Source organism: Myotis myotis, unplaced genomic scaffold (genome assembly GCF_014108235.1).
Source record: "Myotis myotis isolate mMyoMyo1 unplaced genomic scaffold, mMyoMyo1.p scaffold_m19_p_9, whole genome shotgun sequence".
Taxonomy (NCBI): domain Eukaryota; kingdom Metazoa; phylum Chordata; class Mammalia; order Chiroptera; family Vespertilionidae; genus Myotis; species Myotis myotis.
In genome coordinates, this window is record NW_023416401.1 from 42,612,872 (window position 1) to 42,637,778 (window position 24,907).

A 24,907-nucleotide genomic window follows, 5' to 3' on the forward strand; every position below is an offset into this window, starting at 1 on the left:
CCCCATTCTATGGGCGTTCCATTTGCTGTGAGCTGGCTACTGGCATATACTCCACTCAATGGGCGTTCCCTTTGCAGGGGAATGAGGTTGATCAGGAGCTTCTGGAAGGGAAGTGATGACTAAGCATATGTAACTAGTTATATATCAATGTTTGAAATCCTGAGATAAAATTTCTGGAAAGTTCCCCTCTATCCTATTAATTACAGGAGAAGCAGATTCCTATTCAACCCCCACTCCGCAAAGCAAAGTGTCCTGCTCAGTGTTTCTGACTATGAAAGGAGGATCTGGAGGTAGCAGGCAGGCATCAAGTTCCTCCTCAGTCTCCCTCTCCATTGTTGTGCTTTTTCACATTATAAAGATAGAGCCTTCTAATGCTCCAGTCCTGATCAAAATACATCTCATCTCACATAGGGTTTTGTATGTTTTGTGTGTAATAGTTGAAAGTGGCACTGAAGTCCCTCCAATGCTTCACAAATTTCATCAGTCAGCCCCTTAGGTCAACTGTGATGGTTTATGAATTAACCTTTGGCCAGTGTGCACAGGTTTTGTCCCCAGGCCTACGCAAAGGTTGTGATGGGCCTGCAACCCTGGACGCGCTGGATGAGAAATCAATAGAGGCAAAGGTCACACACCTCCAGCATCTGCATGGGGCCTGAGTACTACATGGGGCCTGAGGATGCAGAAACGAATGAGCCCACATCCCTCCCATCAGGGAGCTCCAGACACACATACCTCCGTGTTTCCCACCTTCCTGCACTCTTTTATTTCTTCCTTCTTTTCTCAAGTTTAAGGTTAACTTGCTGCTGAATAGCATCCCATGTATCAGCAGCTTTAGGAACCTATTGAATTAACTGAATGATCAAGCCTAAGCAAAGCTTCAAAGGCAAGTGAATTCCTCTTCGGGGTCCTTTTGCTGTTTTCATCAGCTGCTTCCTACCCATGTGCTAAGCATTTTCATGCAGCCTCATCTATCTTTTCAATAAGAAAGCCACTTGATAAACTAATTCACACTCAGGTGGGCTGTTGAACCACAAAAGGTTGGCAGGGAAAACAACACTTAGTAATAAATCACCTGATGGCAAATTTTCAGTAGGTAGTAAGAACACATTCTGGGTGTGGATAATTCCCATTCCTTCATGGATCATACGGCACAGACACCAGTTATTAATGTCACTGTGAAGCCAGTCCTAGGAGTGAAACAAGAAGGAATTCTTTCCTGTTACATTCCAGGCAGTAGAATAAAACTTTGTTTTCTCTTAACCAAAATTCACTGGTTCAAGGATTATGTTGATGATCAGATCCTCGCATTCAATTTTTTGTTAGATATGCTTCTGGGAGGTTTTATTTCCTGGAATTTTAGTGTCTCATTTTTTTTAATTTGGAACAATGAGTCTAAACATCTCAGGACAAAGTCTGTGGGTAAATGTGCTGTGCAGAAGGACATCTGCTAGGCACAGAGGAAAAAAGATCCTAAAGAAGCTGGCAATAGCCCTGGCCAGTGTGGTTCAGTTGGTTGAGCTTTGGCCCATGAACCGAAGGTTGTCGGTTCAATTCCCTGTCAGAATACAAGCCTGGGTTGTTTTCCAGGAGGTGGCATGTAGAAGGCAGCCTGTCCAATTGATGTTTCTCTCTCTCTCTCTACCTCTTCCTTCCTCCTCTCTAAAATCAATAACATACTTTAAAAGAAGAAGCTGGCAACTGGTTTCAGAACATATATGGCATGTGCTGGGGAGATATTTGTCAGTTGGGTGTGTAATTTGTATTATCTTTCACAAGTATTTACCCCTCCCCTTTCTCAGGAAAAGATGATACTCACCATCCTCTCCCCACCCGCCATCCCCATTGCCATGTGACCTGCAGTTGCCTTAGCCACCCTCAGGCTTGACCCCGGGCTTGCTTGGGTGGATAAAATGTGAGCAGAAGAAAAGGGAAAAAACAGTGATAGACAGCAATTAACAAATGGATGTGTCCCTCCACACACCCCTCCCCCACCCCATGCCAAAAGCCTACCCCTAAAATGACCGTTTCCTCACTAATGATTAAGGCCATTAATGAAAAGAACTTGGACTTTTATCTCTCTTGCATGCTTGAAATTTATAGATTATAGGTTAATTTCACTTATCAAGATAGAAGTACTTAAGCCAATCAAAAATTATCTTTGCAAACAGAGATGATCACAGCCTAGCTTCTTTATTAATCCGCTGTTTCTCCTGAAATGGGCTGCAGCACATCTCTGCCCTTTATCTGGGGTGAGGTTTAGAGAACAAGGGGCAGTTAGACACCCTGGGGCTGCTTCCACCTGCTGCCATCTTGCTGTTTGGTCTTTAGCAAAGCATCTTCTGCAAACCTTCTTGCTCACATCACTCCTGCCTCATGGAATCATAGGAAGACTGGCAGAGGGAGTGGTTTGTGTGCAAAATGCAGGGTTCTCGCCCAGAGCAGGTCCCATGGGCAGCCTTGCTCCTCAGAGCTCTTCAATGTTTTCTTCTGTATGAACCCATATTTACTGCCTATTTCCAGTTTTTTCTCATCATAATTATATGAAAACAATTCTAGAACATTTATCAGACAATTATTTTGCATCCCCCTAAGAGAGTAGCAATACTGACTAGCTATCAAATTATTTTGTAAAAAGGAAATTGGGCTGGAAAGAAAACTAATATTCATTGGAGATGAGCATCAGGCCACAGAGATGAATGGGTGACCGCGGAGCCTGCAGGGGCCTCCTCCCTCCTGATGTCTCCCTGAGAGGCCCTGCAGAGCTCTGGTCTCCTCTCAGCGCCAGTGATGGGGGACCTTCTAATAGGAAAACCTTTTCATAATGAGTCCCTCCTGGTCCATTAGAAAATCAGTGTCTTGGGAGAAGGCCTAGAAACCTTAACCCTTCTCTGAGTTTGTTTCTAGAGTAATTCCTGTCCTGGTTAATAAGGCCTCTGTGTAGCAGATAGGAACACAGCTGGCTGAAAACATTCTCGGAGGCTCAATTCACATGGGGGAAGGGGCATCTTAACTTTTTTTAATATATTTTATTGATTTTTTACAGAGAGGAAGGGAGAGGGATAGAGAGTTAGAAACATCGATGAGAGAGAGAAACATCGATCAGCTGCCTCCTGCACACTTCCTACTGGGGATGTGCCCGCAACCAAGGTACATGCCCTTGACTGGAATCGAACCTGGGACACTTCAGTCCGCAGGCTGACGCTCTATCCACTGAGCAAAACCGGTTTGGCTGGGGTGTCTTAATTTTATTTTCTCCTCCATCGATGAAAAACCCCTCCCTCCTCCCATAGTAGGTTTCTGTGTTTTTCAATGAGCCCAGCCTCACTCAGACACACCCATCACAGGGGCACCCCCTTCCAGCCCCCAGCAGCAAGGACAGGGTCAAACTCCTCCGTGTTTCTCCTGCTCTGCAGATGTTCACCGTCTTGTATCAAAACCGAAACAAACAAACACATGAAAATATGAAAGCCTGACTACCAAACACCCTAGGAATAAGACTTCAGCTCCATCGGAAATTGGATTTCTTCCATATCCAATCAATATTTAATAAAGAGAGAACAGGGGCTCCTCACAAAGGCCCTCCGGCTTCTCCGCAAGTCGTCTAGGTGAGATTCCAGAATTTCAGGGAGCTTAGTTCTTAACTGGAACATTATATATTCTCTTTGCAGCGGCAAGCACACATCAGGTCCAGAGAATGCACCTCAGCCAGCCTTTCGCAGAGGGCGGGGGAGCGGGGGAATGGGAGCTCCTTGGAAAACGAGGTAGCTAACCCTGGAAGCAGCTGGGTTTATGGAGAGCTGAGCGATTCTGTAGGCACATCCTTGACTTTCACTTTCAGTTTGAGTATTGCTAACTAGTCCTACCAGTCCCAGGCTACTGTGGGGAATTCATGCTACATCATCTATGTTCTCTCTTCCTTAGCAGCTCTTAATGAGTTGAAGGGATTGGAAAGTTACTCCCAGCCAAGCTGATATCCTATGAGTTATAAATGACATTTCATCCTCATATGCAGATTTCCTGCACCGGAGTGAATTATTTACAAGGTAGAGCTGGTGGGTTCCAACAATCAGCTGCCTGAGACTTCCCCTACACTCCCGTCTGTCCTCTCCTGCTGGAGAATGTGCCGTCCCCACTGCCACTTAAGATCTGGAGATTTAACAGGAGCAGCTCTTCTGGGGCAGGCACTGCCTTCTCTGGGATGGAACTGCAAACACTCAAAGAAGCAAAACCAGGACAGCGAAGGGGGTCATTCCAACTGCTCCGCCTTCTCTGCTAGGAGGATGTCATCTGCACAGAAATGCAAATGAGAAGCACGAAGGAGAATTTAAATTCTGGGAGACCTTCCTGCCCCATTAGAAGTGATTTTATAACCTTGAGTTGTAGTTAATTAGTGTAATAATTTCCTCCAGAATGTGTGAAAATCCGAATTTGCTCTTAACTGAGGCTCCGTGTCCAGCGGTGTGATCTGTCTCCTGGGGAACAGGGAACATCCTTTCTGCCTCCCAGAATCTTTGGAGGAAGAAAAGCCTCGCAACTTACAGCAAGGACGATGGAAATACAAGTACGAGTCCAGAAACACACACCCACCCATGGAGCCGAATGATAGCTCAGAAACCAATTCTAGCATATTTGCATCTGCCGTCCACAATAAAGGGGGATTGCAAATGAGTGCAGAAAGGGTTGTTTTTACATACCTAGGATGAGAACAATGGACCACCCATATGGAAAAAATAAAATAAAGATTCCTGCTTTATACCACAAACAAAAGTCAATTCCTGTTATATCAAAGACCTAAAAGTAAAAAATAAAGCCCAAAAGATTATTGGAAGAAAATGTAACCCTGAAGTGAGAATAAACAAAATAAAACAATGGACAAAATGACATAATTGGCTGCAAAATATTATAAACTTTTTCCAATGAAAACCAGACTAAACAAAAGTAAAAGACAAGTGACAGACTGGGGAGAAGAAACACAACTAAGTATTAATGTCCCGTATTCAATAAATCTAACAGATCAAAAAATGATAAAATTGCTTCATGGGATAACAAATATGTATGGGAGAAGTTCCAATGGCAAATAACCCCGTGAAAATGTGTGCCACCACTCTATTGATTAAAGGAACAGGGAAGTAAATAACAATCAAATACCCTTTCTAAATGAGACTTTAAATGTAGCAGTGCGAGATCCTGTTCCTTTAAGGATATGATGATATCGGCATCTTCAGAATTTCTGACAGGGACACTGGTACAAATATTTGAAGAAGCAATTTTGCCTTATCTAATAAAATATTAATTTGCATACCCTTTGACCACACAAGCTCACTTTTATGGATCTATGAAAAAATAAAAACATGATAAAGATCCATGTGCAAGGATGCTGACTGAGTCCTGTTTGTAATAGGAAACGTGGCCGACAGCCTGAACATCTATCAACAAGAGAATGGTTTAATAAATTATGATGGATTCTTAAAATGGGATGCCATACTCCCATTAAAATCTGGAAACATCCAAGTTTCCATCAATAGGGGAATGGTTAAATAAATTATAGTGTCACCATTAAATTGAATATTATGTAGCTATTAAAAAGAATGGGTAGAGCTATATAGAGAGAGATGAAAAAATGTCTGTGCCTTATCAAGTGAACAAAGCAAGTTGTAGACAAATGATAGATGTTATAGATGGATAAGTGGGTGACGGATGACAGATAAATGATTACATAGGTAGATTGATTGGTAGATAATAAATAGGCAGATACATAGAAGAATCTTATTTAATTTTTTAATTTAGTTTGTGTGTGTCTTAGTTAAGGCTGCTATAACAAATTGCTACAGAATGTGTGCCTTAAACCACCAAGTTCTAGAGTCCAGGGAAACTAAGGTCAAATCATAGGCAGATCCCAGGCCTGGGGAGGCCCTGCTTTCGGGTGTGCAGACAGCTGCCTTCTCACGGTGCCCTCACATGGAGGAAACCAGAGAGGCATACCTGCCCTACTTTCATGAGGACATCAGTCCCATCATGATGACTTCACCCTAATGGCTTAATCTAATCCTAATCACCTCCAAATGCCATCACATCGGGGGCTAGGATTTTAATGTATGCATTTGGGGGACACAAACATTTAATACATAATAACTGTATGGGTTAATGTAAGCAAAGGAACATCAGAAAATATTCATACCACAGTATTATTGGTGGTGATCCCTGGGAGTGAGTTTGGAGGCAAAGGGAAAGATAGGGAAAGATGTGTGTGTGTGTGTGTGTGTGTGTGTGTGTGTGTGTGTGTGTGTGTTTACACCTGCATGTCTACGTATTAAAGGCAGTGATTCCACAAACTCAAGAACACAGACCCCTAACTGGTTTCATTTTCTTCTCAATGGCACATCCTGCCTGCTGCTGGAAGTTAATTCAGGGAGCACTTCTTTCCCTGGGACCACCTGATCCTAAGTAGAGCCAGAGTGTCAGAGTAGGGAGGAACCCATCTGGCATCTAGCAGAGCACAGAACCCCCACCTGGTTGGAGATCAGGGCCTCTTCAGTCCCACTCTTTTTTTTTTTTTTTAATATATTTTATTGATTTTTTACAGAGAGGAAGGGAGAGAGATAGAGAGTTAGAAACATCGATGAGAGAGAAACATCGATCAGCTGCCTCCTGCACATCTCCTACTGGGGATGTGCCCGCAACCCAGGTACATGCCCCTGACCGGAATCGAACCTGGGACCCTTCAGTCCGCAGGCCGATGCTCTATCCACTGAGCCAAACCGGTTTCGGCCAGTCCCACTCTTGCCCCTGGAGTGTTCACCTGCCTCAGCAGAAAAATACAGAGCATGGTTCAGCCACTCCTGACCAAGGCGTGGTCTTGGAACACTTAGGAAGGATGCCTGAGGACCCTGCCCTGAGGGCCCTGCATCTCCTCTCTCTTTGGGCTCTTAACACTTCCAAAGGGCCTCTCTGTGTGTGCTCAAATTCCTCAAACCTTTGTGGGTCCTTTTGCTACCTCCTTACAAGGGTGCTCATGGTGCAGGAAGGAGGAGCAGAGCACAGCATCCCTTCTTCAGGGACCAAAAAATCTGTGCACTCTTCTTTCCCATTCAGCTCCTCCCATTCTGAAGCCTCAAGAAATCTTTATCCTCCCAACAGCAGGTGCATGGTTCTTACCAGCCACTCTGAGAAATACATTTTTATAATTTCAGCAATTTTGATCCCCTCTGAATTCTAGACTTTGGGAACTCTGAAGCCAAGATTAACTTTTAAAATCCTCTGTAGCCACATTTGTATATGCCAAGTGACCATTGTCTCCACATCTTTTTATCCTAACACCCCTCAAAAATAGAGACAAAACAACAATAAGAAACACACACCCACATTAGTGAGCACTGAAGGATTTACTGATGAGGTTGGTGAGTTGGAGGTTTTCCATTCCTACCACATGGAAGGCAACCTAGTAAGTTCTCATCATGATTTCTATGTCCCCAAAGCCCTCCAGCCTCAGCAGTAACCTGGCTCTCTCCTAAGTGACCCTCCCAGTCCCAGGTGGCTCTTCTTCCTGCCTCCTCTGATTCATGGAGTGGCTTCCTCTTCCATGGGCAAGGCACCTCAAGGGGACAGTCTAGGTGGAAAGAATAGCTTTGAGCCTGGAGGAGAAAGGACACACAAAAACACACCTGATTCCTAACCAGAGAGCAGGTGTCAGCAGGAATTTGTGAAGTGTGAAGCCTTGATGAGTTGAGGCTTCTCTAAGTCGGTGCTTAGTGTCCCTGAGACATGGCCCTCAGAGCCTGGCCTTTGGGGACCCTGTGCAACAGGGTGTCACTGTCACTAAGGCATCAGCTTTCACATGGTTTGTGTCCCATGGAGACAAGACATGTTGTTGGTTTGATGTCAGAGCAACATGAATGACTGTGTCTGGGTCCCTGGTGACACTTCCAAATCAAGATACTTTCTCATATGACAGTCACCACACTAAAATGGTCACCAAATTCTCAGCAGTGGCAAACATTAGACCAGCACTCTTTCCACAAACCAGGAAGATCCTGCCAGAAAAAGCAGCAGGAAGCAAAATATTTTTAGTATGTGGTTCTGGGATTCCCTTTCCTTCAAAATTCAATTAAAGGCTGGCAAATAGAAATCTTGTTCAATTCAGTTTTACATAGCAGTTTCCTACTTTACTTAAGGGCTCGCTTTTAATTCACTGATGTTTTGTTCCCTCCGCTCCCTCCCTCTTCCCTTCCTTCTCTCTTTTCTTCCTTCCTCCCTTCCTTTCTTCCCTCTTTCCTTCCATTCACAGAGTGGCCTGCACTCAGCTATTGCAGAAACTCAGAATAAACAGACCGAGAATCCTTCTAAATTCTGTTTGTTTCAGATGCACTTGCCATCACCCAGGGGATTTGGGCTTCCCCTGCTGGAAGACAGATGGTCAGAATGGTGTTGAACCTGGAACCTCAGGAGGCCTTGGGTCTGGGGTCATTTGGAGACTTGGATGCTCTGGTGTCTGGGTTCTATGCCAAGAGGTAGTCCCTCAGCCCACAGCAGCAGAACAAGTGTAATAATTCGATTTCTTATAGCCACTGTCACCTTCCTCTATATATTTGCTGGTGATTTATTAATATCTATTCCACCTGTCTCAATCTGCAGGAGACCTTGTATTGTTGAATTCCTTCCACAGAGCAGAGAGAAATGAAGGGAGCAGATGAGATTATGACTTATTTCCCAATGTTGAATTTATAAAAAGATCTTTTGTCAGACATTGCACAGCAGTTTGTGGGGTGAAATTAATCCTATGAATAAAAGTGTTAACCGCACCTAAAACCAGTGCTTTATTTAAAGAAGGATCGATGAGGCTTGCTAAATATTATTTTTAGTGTTGATAAAAGCTTTTCATAATCTTAGGCTGCAAACATGGGATAAATGGGCAGTTCTGGTTGAGGCTCTGACCTGCTGGAGATAGCTAACCATGTCTCCAAGGACGCTGGTGAGACAAAGCTCCTCTCCAGGCTGTCTCAGGACTTCAGTCTCCTCTACCTTAACATGGACGGGGAGAAATGTTTGTTTCCAATGCAGTGAAGCTATGCTTTGAACATACCTTGCAGTATCATCTCCCAAAGATCATCATCTGTATAACAAGATGTTTAGCTGTGTAACAAAAAAGACTATGGAAGCTGGAAGACCACACCGCTGAGCACTTTGTTCTTGGCCCAGTGGTCTCATAAATTCTGGCATTAAGAAGGACATTGCTAGTCTATTATTTAGGTGCTGATTCTTTGTAACAAGGTTCATAGTATAGTTTATTTCACAGTTTACATACACTCAAACTTGATGTGTGGTCCTTTCCACAGGGCTGATAAGGACTATGAGAAGCCAGTCCATTGTACATTACTGATTTTGTAGCCTTTGGTTTGTTGTCTGGCCTTGTCAGAGAATGATTCTAAGACTCAGCTATCCTGAACCTGAAATCCCCAATATCATCATCAACAGTGCTAACTGCATAAGCAAAATCCTCCATGTCCAGAAAGAGAAACATCTGGAAAGAAGCTTAAATTAAAAAATGTGCTCATTGGATAAAAATAAACATTAAATTTTATCCAATCACTTTTATTATATTCACCAAAAAGTGTCTTTCCCCAGCCTGCCTGCCCCCCGCCCGCCCCCCCCCCCATTTGCCTTGTACATCTCTCTGAGTTTGAAGTCATCTGGGAATGCAGTAGAGTTTCAACAAATAACACCACATTTATTTTTCATAGGACTTTATATTACAGACTTCCCTTTCCCAAGATAAAAAGAACTTAAGGGGGAAATGAGACTGTATAGAGATCAGCAAATTGCAGCTCACTTTTTAAAAAGAGCTGCACAGAGAGAAAGCAACATCTGTGACTTTTGCAATAAGAATATCTGCTCTGCTCTCGTGTTTCACTTTTCCCCTTTCCTGCTAGGGAATATTCTGGATGGAGGTCAGGGGGTTACCAATGCAACCCAGCCCTGTAAAACCTGCCCTGCAAATGGAAACATATCCGACAGTGCAGAGAACTTCTTCATTAGGACATCAAGCCTGTAGTCATATTTTCAATCGCTGCTGTAACTTTCTCCTTGCAAGTGCTTTCACTTATTCCGGGACCACCTAAGGCTCCGTGCGGTACACAGCAGCACAGTTTGAGACATTTCTGTGATGTTCTGTACATCATATAGTTGCTAACAACCTGTCAAAGTCATCCTGACACCAAACTGAGAAGCTGATGGTTTGGGTAACATATTAGAGGAGATGAAAAAAAAAGATAGTCCTCATTACTGTAATAAAACCAGCCAGAGACACACAGAGAATCAATTACTGATTTGTGACCTAATGAACTCACCCTCCATCAAGTAGAGAGCAGCACTGAGCCTCCTACATTATCAAATGATTTAGGATGGAGCACTGTCTGAAGTTGGGCCACAAGTCGAGGCAGATCCGTTTTCTTAAATCGTAGCTGACTTAATTACCTTGTTCCTGAGTGCAGAGATCAAATTGAGCAACTTAAGGTGTTACAGCTCTGCGCCAGCTGGAAATGAAAAGGAAATAATTAACACCAACAAGAGCTACGTCTAAGGTTGTGACACCTCCTGACAGAACCAAGGAGACTCAAAGTTAAGGCGGGTGCGAAGTCCTTGACTAGCCCCCTCTGACCATCTTGGTGGTGTGTCCAGGTTGGCTGTGGCAGCAGAGCACTGAAGAGTCCGGTCAGGTGAGCCGGGATTTAGAACTCACAGAGCAGCCAGGGACCGAAGGGCAAACCCGCCTGAGGATGTCTGTGCAGATGGCAGGGCTCCCTGGTGCAAAGTGGAGGGCCAATGGAGGATGGGAATCTTATTCCACAGCCCACGTTTGTGTGTCACAGAGAAAAAGATTACAATAAAGATTCTAATTAAAAATAAAACACAAGTTCTTGTCACTGATGAAATGTTTGTTTTTGTCCTTTATCTCCTAGAGTCATGTCCAGCTGCTGCTGTCCTGCATAGCGAGTAGAACCCATGAGACAATTGTCCATAACACACAGGTGGGTCACCAGTTTATGGAAAGACACTTGTTTCCAGTTTTTGAACTAAATTATTTGGAGCCATTTTTCATCTGTCACTTCTTCCACACAGAGAGCAGGCAAGTCCACCAAACCGAAACGTGGCAGGCTCCTTTGTTTCCAGACTAGGAGATAAAGTCCTGGGTATGTTGCCTCCTCAATGTCAGGAAAGTGCCCAGGAACTGCGGCACCGGTGATGACAATTCAGGCTTCCGGTTCACGTTCCTTGCTCTTCCCATGCAGCTCTAGTCACCTAGGCAGCGCCTCTTCATCACCTGCACTTCCCCGTGGGCACTTTGGATGAGGGAGATTGGCTCTGTCAACACAAGGCTCTATGAACCCAGCAGTGTGCTACTCACAGTGGATGAGTGGGATTAATCTCTCCACATCACTGATGAATCAGCCCCCTCAGCACCACATGTGGCATCATCAGATTTTGATGACACTTCATAAAGTGGTTTATAAACCATGACTCACCTCTACAAGGCTTGCACACAAATGAGTCACCTCTAGAAGAGTGTTTGAACAACTGGGCATTGGAGAAATGTGTTGTGTGAGTGGTGTGCTCCCCACAAGAAGTCTGTGCACGGGTGGAGCAAGGAAACCCCCACTGTAGCCACATACCATGAATTGGGTACAGGGATGCCCAACTCTCCACCTGACTTAGACAAGTCGTGAAAATCACTGCTTCTCAAACTCAACTGTGTATAAGAATCACCTAGCTAAAAGCAGAATCTGATTGATAAATCTGGGTGGGATCAGAGATTGAAAATCTAGAGGATGTTCCTGGCTGACAATCTGTGAATTATCCTTGGATCAGCAAGTCCCCCCAGGTCCATAGCAGTGAGGCAGACCTACTAACAAAATCCTATGAGTACAAATATAATAAGTTCTAGAGCCATGTGCCCCCCTAGGGGAGATGAATGAAGTCAAAGTTCTCCAGAAAGATCTGAAGCGCCAGGCCGCTTGGCCAGCCCCGTTTCAAGGCCCACTTTGGGGAGAGTGGCCTACTAGGACCTCCTATAGACAGATCAATAGGTGGTGAGGAGCAGAGCAGAATTCTCAAAAAGAGGAAGAACAGGACTTAGGCGCGTCCAGGCAAGCACAGCACCAAGAGAGCAAACCCAGCCAAGTCTGTGACCCCTACCCAAACTATTCAGCTCTCTCCCTGTTTGTTTGAGCCTGCCATGGAAACCAGGTACAGTCATGGAGGGTCATCTTCAAATCAAGAAATAAGTGCTGAGTATGAAGCAATAGCTTGTCCGAACACCTTGCATAATAAATTGATGGAGGTGTCCAGACGGATCCTTCCTGAACTACCAAGAAAAATTACAGGACACCCAGAAATGAGATGAAGAGGGAAGGGCAATTTGGCACAGGCGGCAACCTTCACTAACCACCATCTTTGCTGAATGGGAGCCAGGCGCTTGGCCTGGTTGCCGCGGCCACCAGGGACACCGGGCTGAGCCATCATTCGATGCTGCTCCGCGGTGTGCAGCCCTGCCCTCCTGAAGGCTGGCTGATTCATTGGATTTAATATTGTCCCGAGTCTCACACCAGGGAATGCTGCAGGAACGTTTTTCAAAAAAAAGGCACAGCCATTAAAAACAGTCTGTAGGCTCCATCCTATAAAAGAGGTTCTTTATTAACTACAGCGATGGCAGCCAAATAGTTCAATTGCTATATGCTCACTGGGTATGCAATGGTAAGAGCCACATTTTAGATTGTTTTATCTTTACTCTCCTCTTATATTGAGGCTTTACCAGGTTTAGGTTAAAATCCTTGGTGTAAAAGGGCCAGAATGGAAGCCGTATCCTGCTCACCTCCTCCCCTCGCCAACGAGGGGCTGTAAATACACTTCCCCTTGGCGACTCCCAAGTCCCTCCACTCTGAGGCTGGTTTGGGGAGGGAAGTGGGCACTGAGGGACTCTCTCCTTCACCTCCTTATATAACAGCTCCTGCAGATGTTTCCTGGTGTTTAAGATCTCTCCAGTTCTCCTCTTCCTTCTGTGCATTTTTAACTCTAAAGTGGCTACCACGGGATGCAAGTGCTGTCCCCCATCTTAACAGGAAAATAAATTCCTATCTCAGCTTGGGTTGCTCCCACTGTCTTCTGGAATCCTACTGGAGGGGATCTTCCAGATGCTGACCCTTTCCCACTAGCTGCCTGAGTCAGACTTCCACACTTGTGTCTTCCTGTCACGTGGTAAGCTATTGTTACCTGGAATAAGTTAATATATTTTCAATTCCTTCCTATTGCATCTACACTTCTACCAGTATTTTCAGCTTCTACCTCCTTTAAGTTTAAATAGGATAGCAAATCTTTACAGAAAATAAATTGCTCCTTGGCTAAGGATCTTCAAGGCAGTCTGACTTCCGGAGGCTGACTTCTGAATGCAGACTTCCCAATGCTGACTTCTGGTCACTGAAGTCTGGAAGCCAATTTCCAGATGCAGATTTCGGCTGCAGACTTCCAGACCTCGACTTCCAGAGGCTGATTTCACTACCCTGACTTCCGGATGCCAACTTCTGAATGCAGACTTCCAGAGGCTGACTTTTTAGACTCTGAATTCCGGGGTAGACTTGCTGATGCAGACTTCCACACAGAGACTTCTGGACTCCACCTTCTGAATGCAGACTTCCGAGACCCTTTGACCTACTGCTAACTAAAGTGACAAGCATCAAGTCTGGGCCCCAGCAGAGTCACTGTGGCTCTTACAGAATCGCCTCATCAACATGCTGGATGGTTCAGCTCTGCCCCATGGTTATGTGCAGGGATGATGTTTATGGAAAACAAGAATGAGATTTTGGAAACCCCGTCACCCTGCACACACCGTGGATTGAGTAATAGTGGACCTGCAACTCATGACCTTGTTCCCACAATGTGCCATCCAGCTCCTCTGGTCATCTGGCTCATCTCTCCCCCAACCCTCTACCACCCTAGAATTCTGTGGCATCCTTGGCTGTGACACATTCCCAGTAATGCACTTTAAAGGCACTTACAGGTAAGAAAGTGTTTCTTCAAGATGTTTCTACATCTTCCAAACAAATGTCACTTTCAAAAATCATATTTATATGTTTATGTGTATTTTTCAAAGTACTCGATGTAAAATATCTGTACAATAATAAAAAGCACACAAAAAAACGAAGTCCCCTGTGATCCCACATCTTGAGATAAACATGGGTACCATTTTATAGGATCACCATCCAATCTTACCATATCCTATCTTTATTTTTTTCCATTCTTCTCTTATCTGTATTTTGAAAGTGTTACAAATGTCCCCATTGGCCCCTTCTAGTTCACCCCTGCCCCCCACCTAAGGCCTTCACCACACTATTGTCTGTGTCCATGGGTAATGCATATATGCATACAAGTTATTTGATTGATCCCTTTCCACTCACCCATCCATCCTTGCCTTCCCTCTAAGATTCAGCAATCTGTTTGATGCTTCTATGTATCTGTTTCTATTTTGTTCATCAGTTTATTTTGCTCATTAGAGTCCACCTATGAATGAGATCATGTGATACTCGTCTTTCTCTGACTGGCCTATTTCATTTAGTATAATACTCTCAAGGTCCCTCCATGCTGTCTCAAAGGGTAAGAGATCCTTCCTTTTTACAGCTGAATAGTATTCCATTGTGTAAATGTACCATAGTTTTTTTATCCCCTCATTTACTAATGAACACTTGGGCTGTCTCTGTCCTATCTTTAAAAAATAGTGCATGACATGCTATGAGCTCTCTTGAAAGCTGTCAAACATGAGCCTTAGAAGGTGCTTTAAAATTTTCAGCCCCCTCTTCTCATTTTGAATATTCTGCTTTAATCTCTTGGTCTGTGTTCTCCTCCTCTATCCATTCCTCAAGTATTGGCGTTTTATTTTTAAATGAAAGGATGCTTTTCTGGTCTTTTGTTCTGGGTCTGCATTTTTCCTGAGCCAGCACATTCACTCCTTTGGATTTCATTACTATTTCTAGATGGTAATAACTTAAAATTTGGTGTCTCTGGTTTTGAACCCTCTCTCAGATACCAGAACCCTGCCCAGTTGTCTCCCAGGTATCTGTAACGAGTGTGCAGCTGTCATGAACCAACTAACCATCCTCCTGCTGCTAGGGAGCCTCCTTCTCCTGGTCTCTGCTAAAGGGAGTCACCTTATTTCCAAGCTGGAGAGCACCTTCATTTCCGTGCTGTTATTTGTTCATATCCACATGATCACAAAGTCTCCTCACCTCTACTTCAGAAATTTCTTGCAAGCATCACCATTTCTCCTTCATACCCGAAATCACTGCCTTAGATCAAAATCATCACCAATTTCTTCCTTTTACTTCATTTTTCTAAGTATAAATGTAATTCATTTTCAACATGAAAAAATTGACAAAGAATATCCAAGGTGACCCTAAGAATTTTTGGAATCTTCACATCCAGAATTAAGTGCTATTAATATGTGGATGAATACTAGAAGTGTCTGTCAAATGAGGCAACTGTTTTGTTAGTTTTATTCTTGCCATGATGCTTTCCCAGGTCATTTTATATTTCCCTACATCCATTTCACTTGCTACATGATCTTCCACTTTATAATCAGTGCATTTTTAGTTAAGCAGCCCTCTTAACATTAGATATGTGTCAGTCAGGATACAAATAGCAAAACAAAGCCACTCTAAATATTTCAAGCAGAGGAAATTTAATGCAAGGAGTTGGTTACAAAAGTAAGTTAAGAGCTGGAAAAACAAATAGGGGATAGTGAAGCAATTCAGAAATAGCAACAGCAGGAAGGCACCACCAACCCATCATATGGTTGGGCTTTCATCTACCATTTTGTCTATTTATTCTTTTTCATTTCTATTGTCTATCTCTTTCGGACTCTTTGTTCTTCCTTTCCTGCCTTATGGTGGGTTAATCAAATATCCTGAGTACTGTATTTTAATTCTTGCAAGGGCATTTTAGCCATACCTTTGTATTACTATAAGAGTTGTACTAGGAATTACATATGCATCTTTAACTCACCATGATCTAATCAGAGGTAATATTGTGCAGTTGTACACAAAATATTAGAAGATTATAATAGTGCAATTACATTTAGTGCCCTATCACATCCTTTGTGCTATTGTTGCCACAAATATCTATCTATATATGTTATCAATCCCACTATATGATAATATAATTTTTATTTAAATATCATCCTATATAATAAAAGGCTAATATGCAAATCGACCAAATGGTGGAACAACTGGTCACTATGATGCGCAGTGACCACCAGGGGGCAGACGCTCAATGCAGTGTCTACCCCCTGGTGGTCAGTACGCTCCCACAAGGGGAGCACTGCTCAGCCAGAAGCCAGGTTCACGGCTGGCCAGCGCAGTGGCAGTGGCGGGGGCCTCTTCAGCCTCCATGGCAGCGCTAAAGACCCCTTGGGGGACTGCGAGAGGGTGCAGGCTGGGCTGAGGGACCTATCCCTCCCCAGTGCACAATTTTCATGCACCGGACCTCTAGTATCTTATATAAATTAAGAAAAGAAATATATATATAGCATATATGTGTACATATATGTGTACATATATGTGTGCACACACATGTGTATACACACATATATATACACTGCACATATATACTGTACCTGCATTTGCCATTTCATGCACTCTTCCTTCATTCTGAAAATCCAGTTTTTATCTGGTGTCATTTCCTTCAACTTGAAGAACAACCTTCCTGGAATACATACCTACTGGTAACAAATTTTATCCATTTACAGTTATCTGAAATGTTTTTATCTCATCTTCATTTTTAGGGATAGTTTTGCTAGCTACAGAATTCTGGTTAACAGTCTTTTTCCTTCTATCATTTTCACTGAGTTATTCTGTTGTCTCCTATCCTGGCTGCTTCTAATGAATGGTTGGCTGTCATTTTGGGTCATTGTTCTCCAGAGTATAATACCTCATTTTCTCTGGCCTCTTTCAACATTTCACCTTTACCTTTATGTTTGAAAAGTTAGGTTTTAATATGGTTAGGTATAGTTTTGTAAATTTTTACCCTGCTTGAGGGTCACTGAGTTTCTTGAATTTGTAAATTAATGTTTTACACAAAATTGAAGATAAAAGGAATCCCAAACTCTTTAAAAAGCCACAACAAATACTTTAGGCTTCACTCTGTATCTGTGGCTTTGCCTCCAGCTGTCATCTCATATCTCCTGCATTCTATCTCTTAAGTATGACTCATAATTTCATGCCTCTCTGCTTCTGCTTTTGCTATAGTTTATACTTTAAATGGCTTTTCTTCCAATCTATTATCAACTTACCAACATCCTACTTACTAAAGCCCAGTTCAAATGTCTCCTTGCCTGTGACTTTCCCACAAAAGTCTTGGCAATACGATAGTTCATTCTCTCCTCTCTCAACTCTCTGCTTTTTCCCTTTATTACAGCACATGAAACACATCATTATAATTATACTTTTTCATATTTTCCCATTTGACTCTGTCAGTGACAAGAATTCTCTCTTATTCTCTTTGTAGCCCTTGTACCTAGCACACTGCCAATGGCATCCTATGTGTTCAATAAAAGTTTACAGGCTAATTCAATGAAAAAATTAATGAATTGAACTCATTAAAGACTATGAGGTAGTGTTTCTAGGGCCCTTTGTTAAAAGAAGTAAAATGACATTTATTCTCAGAGTTTAACTCGATGATGTGTAGCAGTGTTTAGATTTTGATTGAGGACATGGAGGCTCCTAGAAATCTTCAGGGAAAACCTCTCAGGTAACTCATGGTTTCTGAATGGAGGCCAAGAATGAGTTTTAAATCTATGATAAGTGTATAAAAGTGGGAGCCATCCTTTCTTATTATATATTACCTCCCCAGTCATTATGAAATCATTTCATATTCATTGTGATAACACCAATCATTAATGTACTCATTTGGCATTCATATGACTCTCTTATGCACTTCGATAGGAATTCTGTTGTAATTAACCATTAGTTAATGTTAATAGTAATGGACATTTAAAATAATGTGCTACCGAGTATGGTCATTGACAGCAAAGGGATCAACGTATTCAGTCATGAGAGACATGGGAGTAATCCCTCCCATCGGGAGAAGTTCCTGAGATGATAGAATGGAGTTTGAGACACTGTATAAACTATCAGGCCCATCAGCCTAGGATGGGAGCTTGATTCTTGGCCATCTGTCTGAGAAAACTTGACTTGAATTTAAGAAGAAAACTGTGACAACCTGACATTTGATTCAGCATTTTTCTTTCAGTTTATATGCAGATCAACTATGTCCTAAATTATCTCTCTCTCAACTGCCTCATTTACAAGCAGTATTTTTCTGTTGGAGAGAAAATTTTATTTTCCTAATAAAGAATTGTTCTGGAAAAGAATTTGGGGGAAATGTCAAAATAAAATGTATGATCATCCTCAGATCAAAGAAGAGACAAACAGTAGTTAGTTAAAGGTGAGTTGATGAACTGTAACTTCAAATAGGGTCATTTTGAAATGCAAAACGAAGAACACAGTCTGAGCTCCCTGGACTTACAAGGCCCCAAGGCTCAAGGCTTGGGTGCACTTTTGTGTGGTGCTGATGAAGGTGGAGCTTGATTCCTCCAGAACAAGTGTGGCTTCCTGCCCACAGTTTTCCTTGTCTATCAATACCTGCCATTTCAAGGTTTGGTATAACAGATATCAGCTTTCAGTCATCCGCCTCATTTTTCTAGCCCTGGTGCCTGAGGTTTTGAACATGACCTCCCCCTTTTATGAACACAGATCTGGGAAGAATGAAGAGGAAAGACCAGCCAAAGGAATTCTAGAATCACCTGAGTCGTGGGGCTCCCTGGGGGCTCTCTGGGAGCTCCAGTTCCCGGGGCCATGGCGGAGTGTTAAAGCATCCTGAATCTCTCATTCTGAGACTCCCTTGGCCTTGACTCAGGAAAGAAGTAGGCACAAGTGTCCTGTGTCCCTGCAGAGGCCAGGAGAACCACTCACCCCTGAAACACACTCCTCTCTGATGAGGATGCCTTGTAAGTCTTCAAGGCAATAAGATTAACTTTTTAAATAACGAATTCACATCCAACTCTCTACTGTAGTCAGATGTACCTAAAAGGCAAACATGTACAGCAGGGGTAACATGACCCCATCTCACGCCCTTTGACTTCTGGGACTGAGATAAAGTTGTACTTGCTTGGTGCAGGGGAGATGGGGAACTCCTTGAGCACTAAAAGGGGGAGGGAGAGAATACCCTCAAGTGGGACAAGAATAAGGGAAGCCCCAAGTGATGAGCCAAGAGCCAATCTTGGACCTGCTTAGACACGGCTCCACTGGGTCAAAATCTACAGCTGCCCCCTTTTTGGATGACAGTTGTCATGAAGGCTATGGGTGTGCAAGGTGCCAGAGTGGCTCTGCACGGAAAGGAGGGGCACAGTAGCCTTAGCACTCAGGTTTCCAAGTGGGAAACACAGACACAGCTCAGTACTTTTGGATAATGGGCCTTGCCTATCCCTGGAAAGGGGTGACAGTACTAAGCAGGCAAGGCCCCATGCAATCCCAGGACACAAGGTGTCCACTAAGCAGTAAACTTGTGTGTCTCTCCTCTTGAAGGAAGTCCTCCCCCAGACGGGTTCCACTAGATTCTGAACAGTTGTCTATCTCCCACCAGCATGGATAATCCTACAGTGTCAGAGCTGGAAGGGCCCCAAGATGGTCTCCTCTAATCACTCAATTTTACCAATGTGGAAACTGAGGCCTCAAGGGAGAAAGATGTACTCTTGGCACCGTGTTTACTGCACTTGTCCTCGTGCATCATTCTCCATATGTTCCCTCACCCCGGCTAGGTGCTTCCTCAAGCAGAAGGCTTCTTCCAAATCTGTGAAGGGGGAAGCTATGGCCTGCCTGCCTCGCTCAGCAGGAGGGTTGAGAGAAGAGACAAAGGAGGTGGTGGACTTTGGAAAGTGCCTCCAGGTGTTCATGCCCACAGGAGGGTGTTCTGGGTATGATTCCATGTCATACGCCATCTAGAGTGCTGCCGCATCTCACAGACAATGCCAGCCTGTGCCCTGGGCCAGCCATGTTGGCCTCAGATTCTCTGTATTTGCCTCTGACTCCATCGTCCAGTGACCATTCAAGGCTCATCTCAGATCTCTCCTTCCACAGCCACCAATGACACCAATCGACACCAAAACAATCTGCTTCCACCACAACCACAACCACAACCATTGACACCAAAGCCATCACAGCCACAGGCCTGGAATTCTGCCCAGCACGTGTCCCTTTAAATTCCATGCAGCATAAAAATCCTACACATGATCCACCTTCATCATTACAGAGTGGAAAGTTGCCTCTACTATCCCATGTCGGTAAAACCCATAAAGTAGAAACCTTTAATTCCTCAGAAAGGTCAGGCTTCAAAGTGTATATTTAATCTGGATTTAAAGAAGTGTGTTCTATGAAGACGCATGCTGTGGCGTCTAAACACCTGCTGCTTCCATTTGTCAAGACACAGGGGCCTTCAGGTACAAACACCCAGATAGACCACCTGCACTTCTACCGTTCTCCTCCTATTCAGAACAGAAGTATTTCAGCACCTGTCCAGAGACAGGTGCCTCTTCCACACTAGACAGCAGCAGCAGTGGTGTAACAGAGGCTGTGTACACCTACCTCGATTACCAACTTGGAATGTGGTATATTCTGAGATGGGAATTTCTGAAAACACCTACCTGCCTGCCTTTCTTTTTTCCTTCCACCCTGCCTCCCTTCATTTTTAGACAGAGTCTGTTAGGCAGGCTCAGGAGGCTTATGAAGACAGTGGCCAGCAGCTGATGTCACCAGGGAGGATGTCAGGTGAGTGAAAAGGCAGCAGGGGAAGTCAGGAGACTGGCTCTATGCAGAGAAACAAGTACATATGTCAAAATATCATCATTTAAGTCAACATAAGTGGTGCCAGTAGCCTGACTATTGGAGAAGGAAGGTACATAAATGGAAGGGAGAAAGCTATAATAAATGCTGTTGTGTAAGATTTAAATAGACTTATTGGAGTACACTTATGGTTCTAGGTAGGTAGATAGATAAAGAGATAGAAATGTGGGTTGTTTATACCTATATTTTACATATATATTTTCACACTTATACATTTTCTAGCTTTGAAGGCCTGGGAGCAATAATCTGCCATAGCAATGATTATACCTACCCCCTAGTTCTTGGTTTTTAAACATGATGCTCCACTAGAAGAACAAAGGTTATTTGGAGAAATGGCTGGTATCTGAGGCGGGAGAACAAGATAAGCTCAGAATCAATTTTTGTGCCAGAATGAAATAAATTGCCCCAAGAATGATCAAGAATACTGACCAAAACTGTGATAATTTAAGAGTCAAAATTAATAATAGTAAATGAATTGTATCCCATTGGATAAAATTGTCATCTAACTGACCACATAAATACATGAAGAGAAGAAAAATCTTCTAAAGATAAATGGGGTAAAAATGGGGTACAATTAGAAAATCACCATTTGGCAATGATAATCAAGTCAGATAAGAACCATCAGTGGTGCTGAAATGAGGCCATGAAAATTGAAGAAAGTTTTTCATGCTCTCAAAGAATCTCTCCAAAAACCCTTGGTAATTACAACAGAGGATAAGATGTGCAGGTTGAGATGCAATGAAAGGAACACAACACATTCCTTCTGTGATATTCCAGCCAAAGTTGCAGGGGCTGAGTCTAATTATAGGGCAACATCAGACAAATCCAAATTAAAATCAGTGTCTTCAACCTGAACAACTGTCAAGGTCCTTGGAGTCAAGGAGAGCACTGCAGATTGCAGGGTCCTAGAGAGATGAGGCACCTCGGTGCTGCCTGCCATCTTTTCCAGACTATTATGTAGTTGGAATCATACAGTATTCAGCCATAGGGGAACTCTTCACTTGAGTAGACCGGTAGATGGCCAAATGATTAATAACACTCATCACTGTTTCTGTGTGTATGGAGCACAAAACATTATGAAAATTGTTCATTTCCCTGTGCTCTAATGCAGTTATGTCTGTTTACTTTCCAGACTTACTGTTAGTAATAAGGAAAGACAGAGGCAGGAAAGGGGACTTGGTGTTCCATCCAGCCTGAGTCCCTGATTGCTTCCGGCCTCACTAACACACCCTGTTGCTTTCAGTTGAATAAGTCGGTATTTAAACTCTTGCATGATCTTACTTATGTGAGGAATCTAAAGAGTCAAACTCCGAAGTAGAGAGTAGAACTCTGTTTGCCAGGGGCCAAGGAAAGGGGATATGTGGAGGTGATGGACAACAGGTACACAGTTTCAGTAAAGCAAGATAAATGCATCCTGGAGAGCAGCTGTACACAGTGCCTGGAGCCAACAACCTCATGATGTGCACTTCAAGTTTGCCAAGAGAGTATGCCTCAAAGGTAAATGTTCTTACCATAAAATTATTAGTAAGAATAATAATCATACGGGGGCAGGGGAAACCTTTCGGAGGTGATTGACACGTTTATGGTGAGATGGTGCACAGATGTATATGCACCCCACCTGAAGCATGTGCAGCTTCCTGCATGTCAATCACACCTTTGATACATGACCAACCTTACTTACAATCATTCTGAAAATTAGTCTTCAACATTATTCTTTAAGTAGCATCTCAGATTTTTATGTGGAGAAGGAAAGAGAATTTCTCTTTCCTAAAATTTTCTCTCTCTCTCACACACACACACACACACACACACACACACACACACACACACACAAAATAACAAAAAGGGGCTCTCTCCCATCCCAGAGATTTAATTATAACTATGCATTTTATTCATAGTGTACTTCCTGTGGAATAATGAGCTTGCAATACAATGAGCCCAAAAATGGTAGCTGATGAATTAATTCACTAGAGAAGAAAACCCATAGACAGACAAAAGAGAAGGGAGAGAGAGCAGGGCGCCAGTCCTTGAGGCTCAGGGAGGGTTGTCATCTCTAGCTAAAAATCACAGGGGCAATTCGTTTTTGAAAACTGCTCATGACATGTCTATTATGGGTAAAGTCGATGTTTCTATATTGGATCTAAATGAAAGATCAGGTGGGAGTGATCAGACCCCGGTAACATGGCAATATTGGGCTCCGGAGTTGGTGGCACCAGCACCCAAACCATTTCCAGCCCAACTGGTCCCACAGTAAAGAGAAAGCCACTGGTGTCCCCTGAGTGAAGAAAAGTGACTCATGGGGCCTGGGCCAACCGGAGATTGAGGCTTGTCCGCTTGGCAGCAGCTTTGGACACTCCTGCATATTCGAGGTAAGAGTTTAGGAACCTCGTGGACATAGGAAAGGTCTTTCTGTTTTCCATCAAGGCCTGTATTTATAACCCTGGAGAAAACTCAAACTGAGTCTCATGATCATAAATCCCAACCCCAGCGAGACTGGATATCCCTCCAGTCTTCTGTGTCTTTTAAATTTGTTTTATTTCTTTAATTGCCTCCCATCTGATTTGAAATGAGGTCGCTTCCCCAAGCCTCTGTGGATTGAAGAATACATTGAGCACCAGGGCAAAGGCACCCCAAATGCTCAGGTCTTCCAGTCCTACGTCTGGCCCTTTCATCTAAGCAGCAGCCACAGAGAGTGCAGACACGATCCGTTGCCGAGATCTCTCCTTCCCCCCCCCCCCCCCCCCCCAGGTAAAGCTGCACTGGCTGTGTCAGACCCAGGTTCCAGAAACAGACTCCTTCCACCAGTGTGTTGTGTTTCCCACTTGATATACACACAGGTACCTATGGGAGTGGGCAGGTAGCAGTAGCACCTTAGGTAGGTGGAGATGCCATCAGGGCACAGAATTGAGGGCAGTGTCCGTGGCATCCCCTCACTCTGAGATTCATTGCAGGTGTGACAAGGCTTAGCAACAGTCAGCTGCAGCAATCAGGGCAGGTCCGACAGTCAGCTGCAGCAATCAGGGCAGGTCCGTCAGGATTGTGGATGAGTGGGAGGGGAGAGGAGGAGTGAGGAGGGTGTGGTTGGACCCCCAGGGAAGGAGTCACACCTCCACCTGTCACCCTGGTGGAGATATCAGGTAACAGCAGCCTCTGTCCCAGGGCAGCAGAGGCAGAATGCAGTGTTTGCAATATTCTTCATTATCATCCATATCCACGAAGTCATCACTGTGAAGCTCCGATAAACACAGCTACCCAGGGGAGCACCCCCAGTTGATCCGGGCGGTTTACATCCACATGGAGTTATTAGAAGCTGGTGGCCACCCAGGGGCCTCCCAGAGAAAGTTCCTGATTATCTCCTGTGGTCACAATCATCCCCTGTTTCTGAGTTCAGTTTGGCCGTGTTTTTTTCTAATTCCATTGTTTCCTCGTGGTTGCTTTGAAAGTTGTTTCCATCTGTTGGCTGGTCAGCTTTGCATTCATTTAATTGTTCTTTCCCTCTACCTGGCTCTCATCCTTCCCTCTACCTGGCTTTCTTCCTTCCACCTACCTGGCTCTCCTCCTTCCCTCTACCTGGCTCTCTTCTGTAAGAAGAAAAGCGAGGCCCAGGTCAGCTGGACAAGGTGCCAATGAGGCCCACTGTTGAAAAATGGTCGGGTTTGTGGGGCTTTGACACCTCACTGCTCCTTCTGTGCACTTGGCGGCCGAGCCCGCATGCCCTCTGACTACAGAGGGTCGCACAGCCGTGCCAGCCAACTACTAAAACATTTGTCAGCCCAAACACCAAAGGGCTCAGTGGGTCAGTTCCAGGGTTGTTGGCTCAAGTTGCTTTCCCCCACCCCTACCCTCCAGAATGTCTGTATAGTCTGCTTGTTTGCAAAGACAAGAGAGAAGGACACACAAAATGATGATCAGAAAGGCTAACATTAATTTACCAATACTAGTCAGAATTGGCAGAGCACATTGAGACCAGC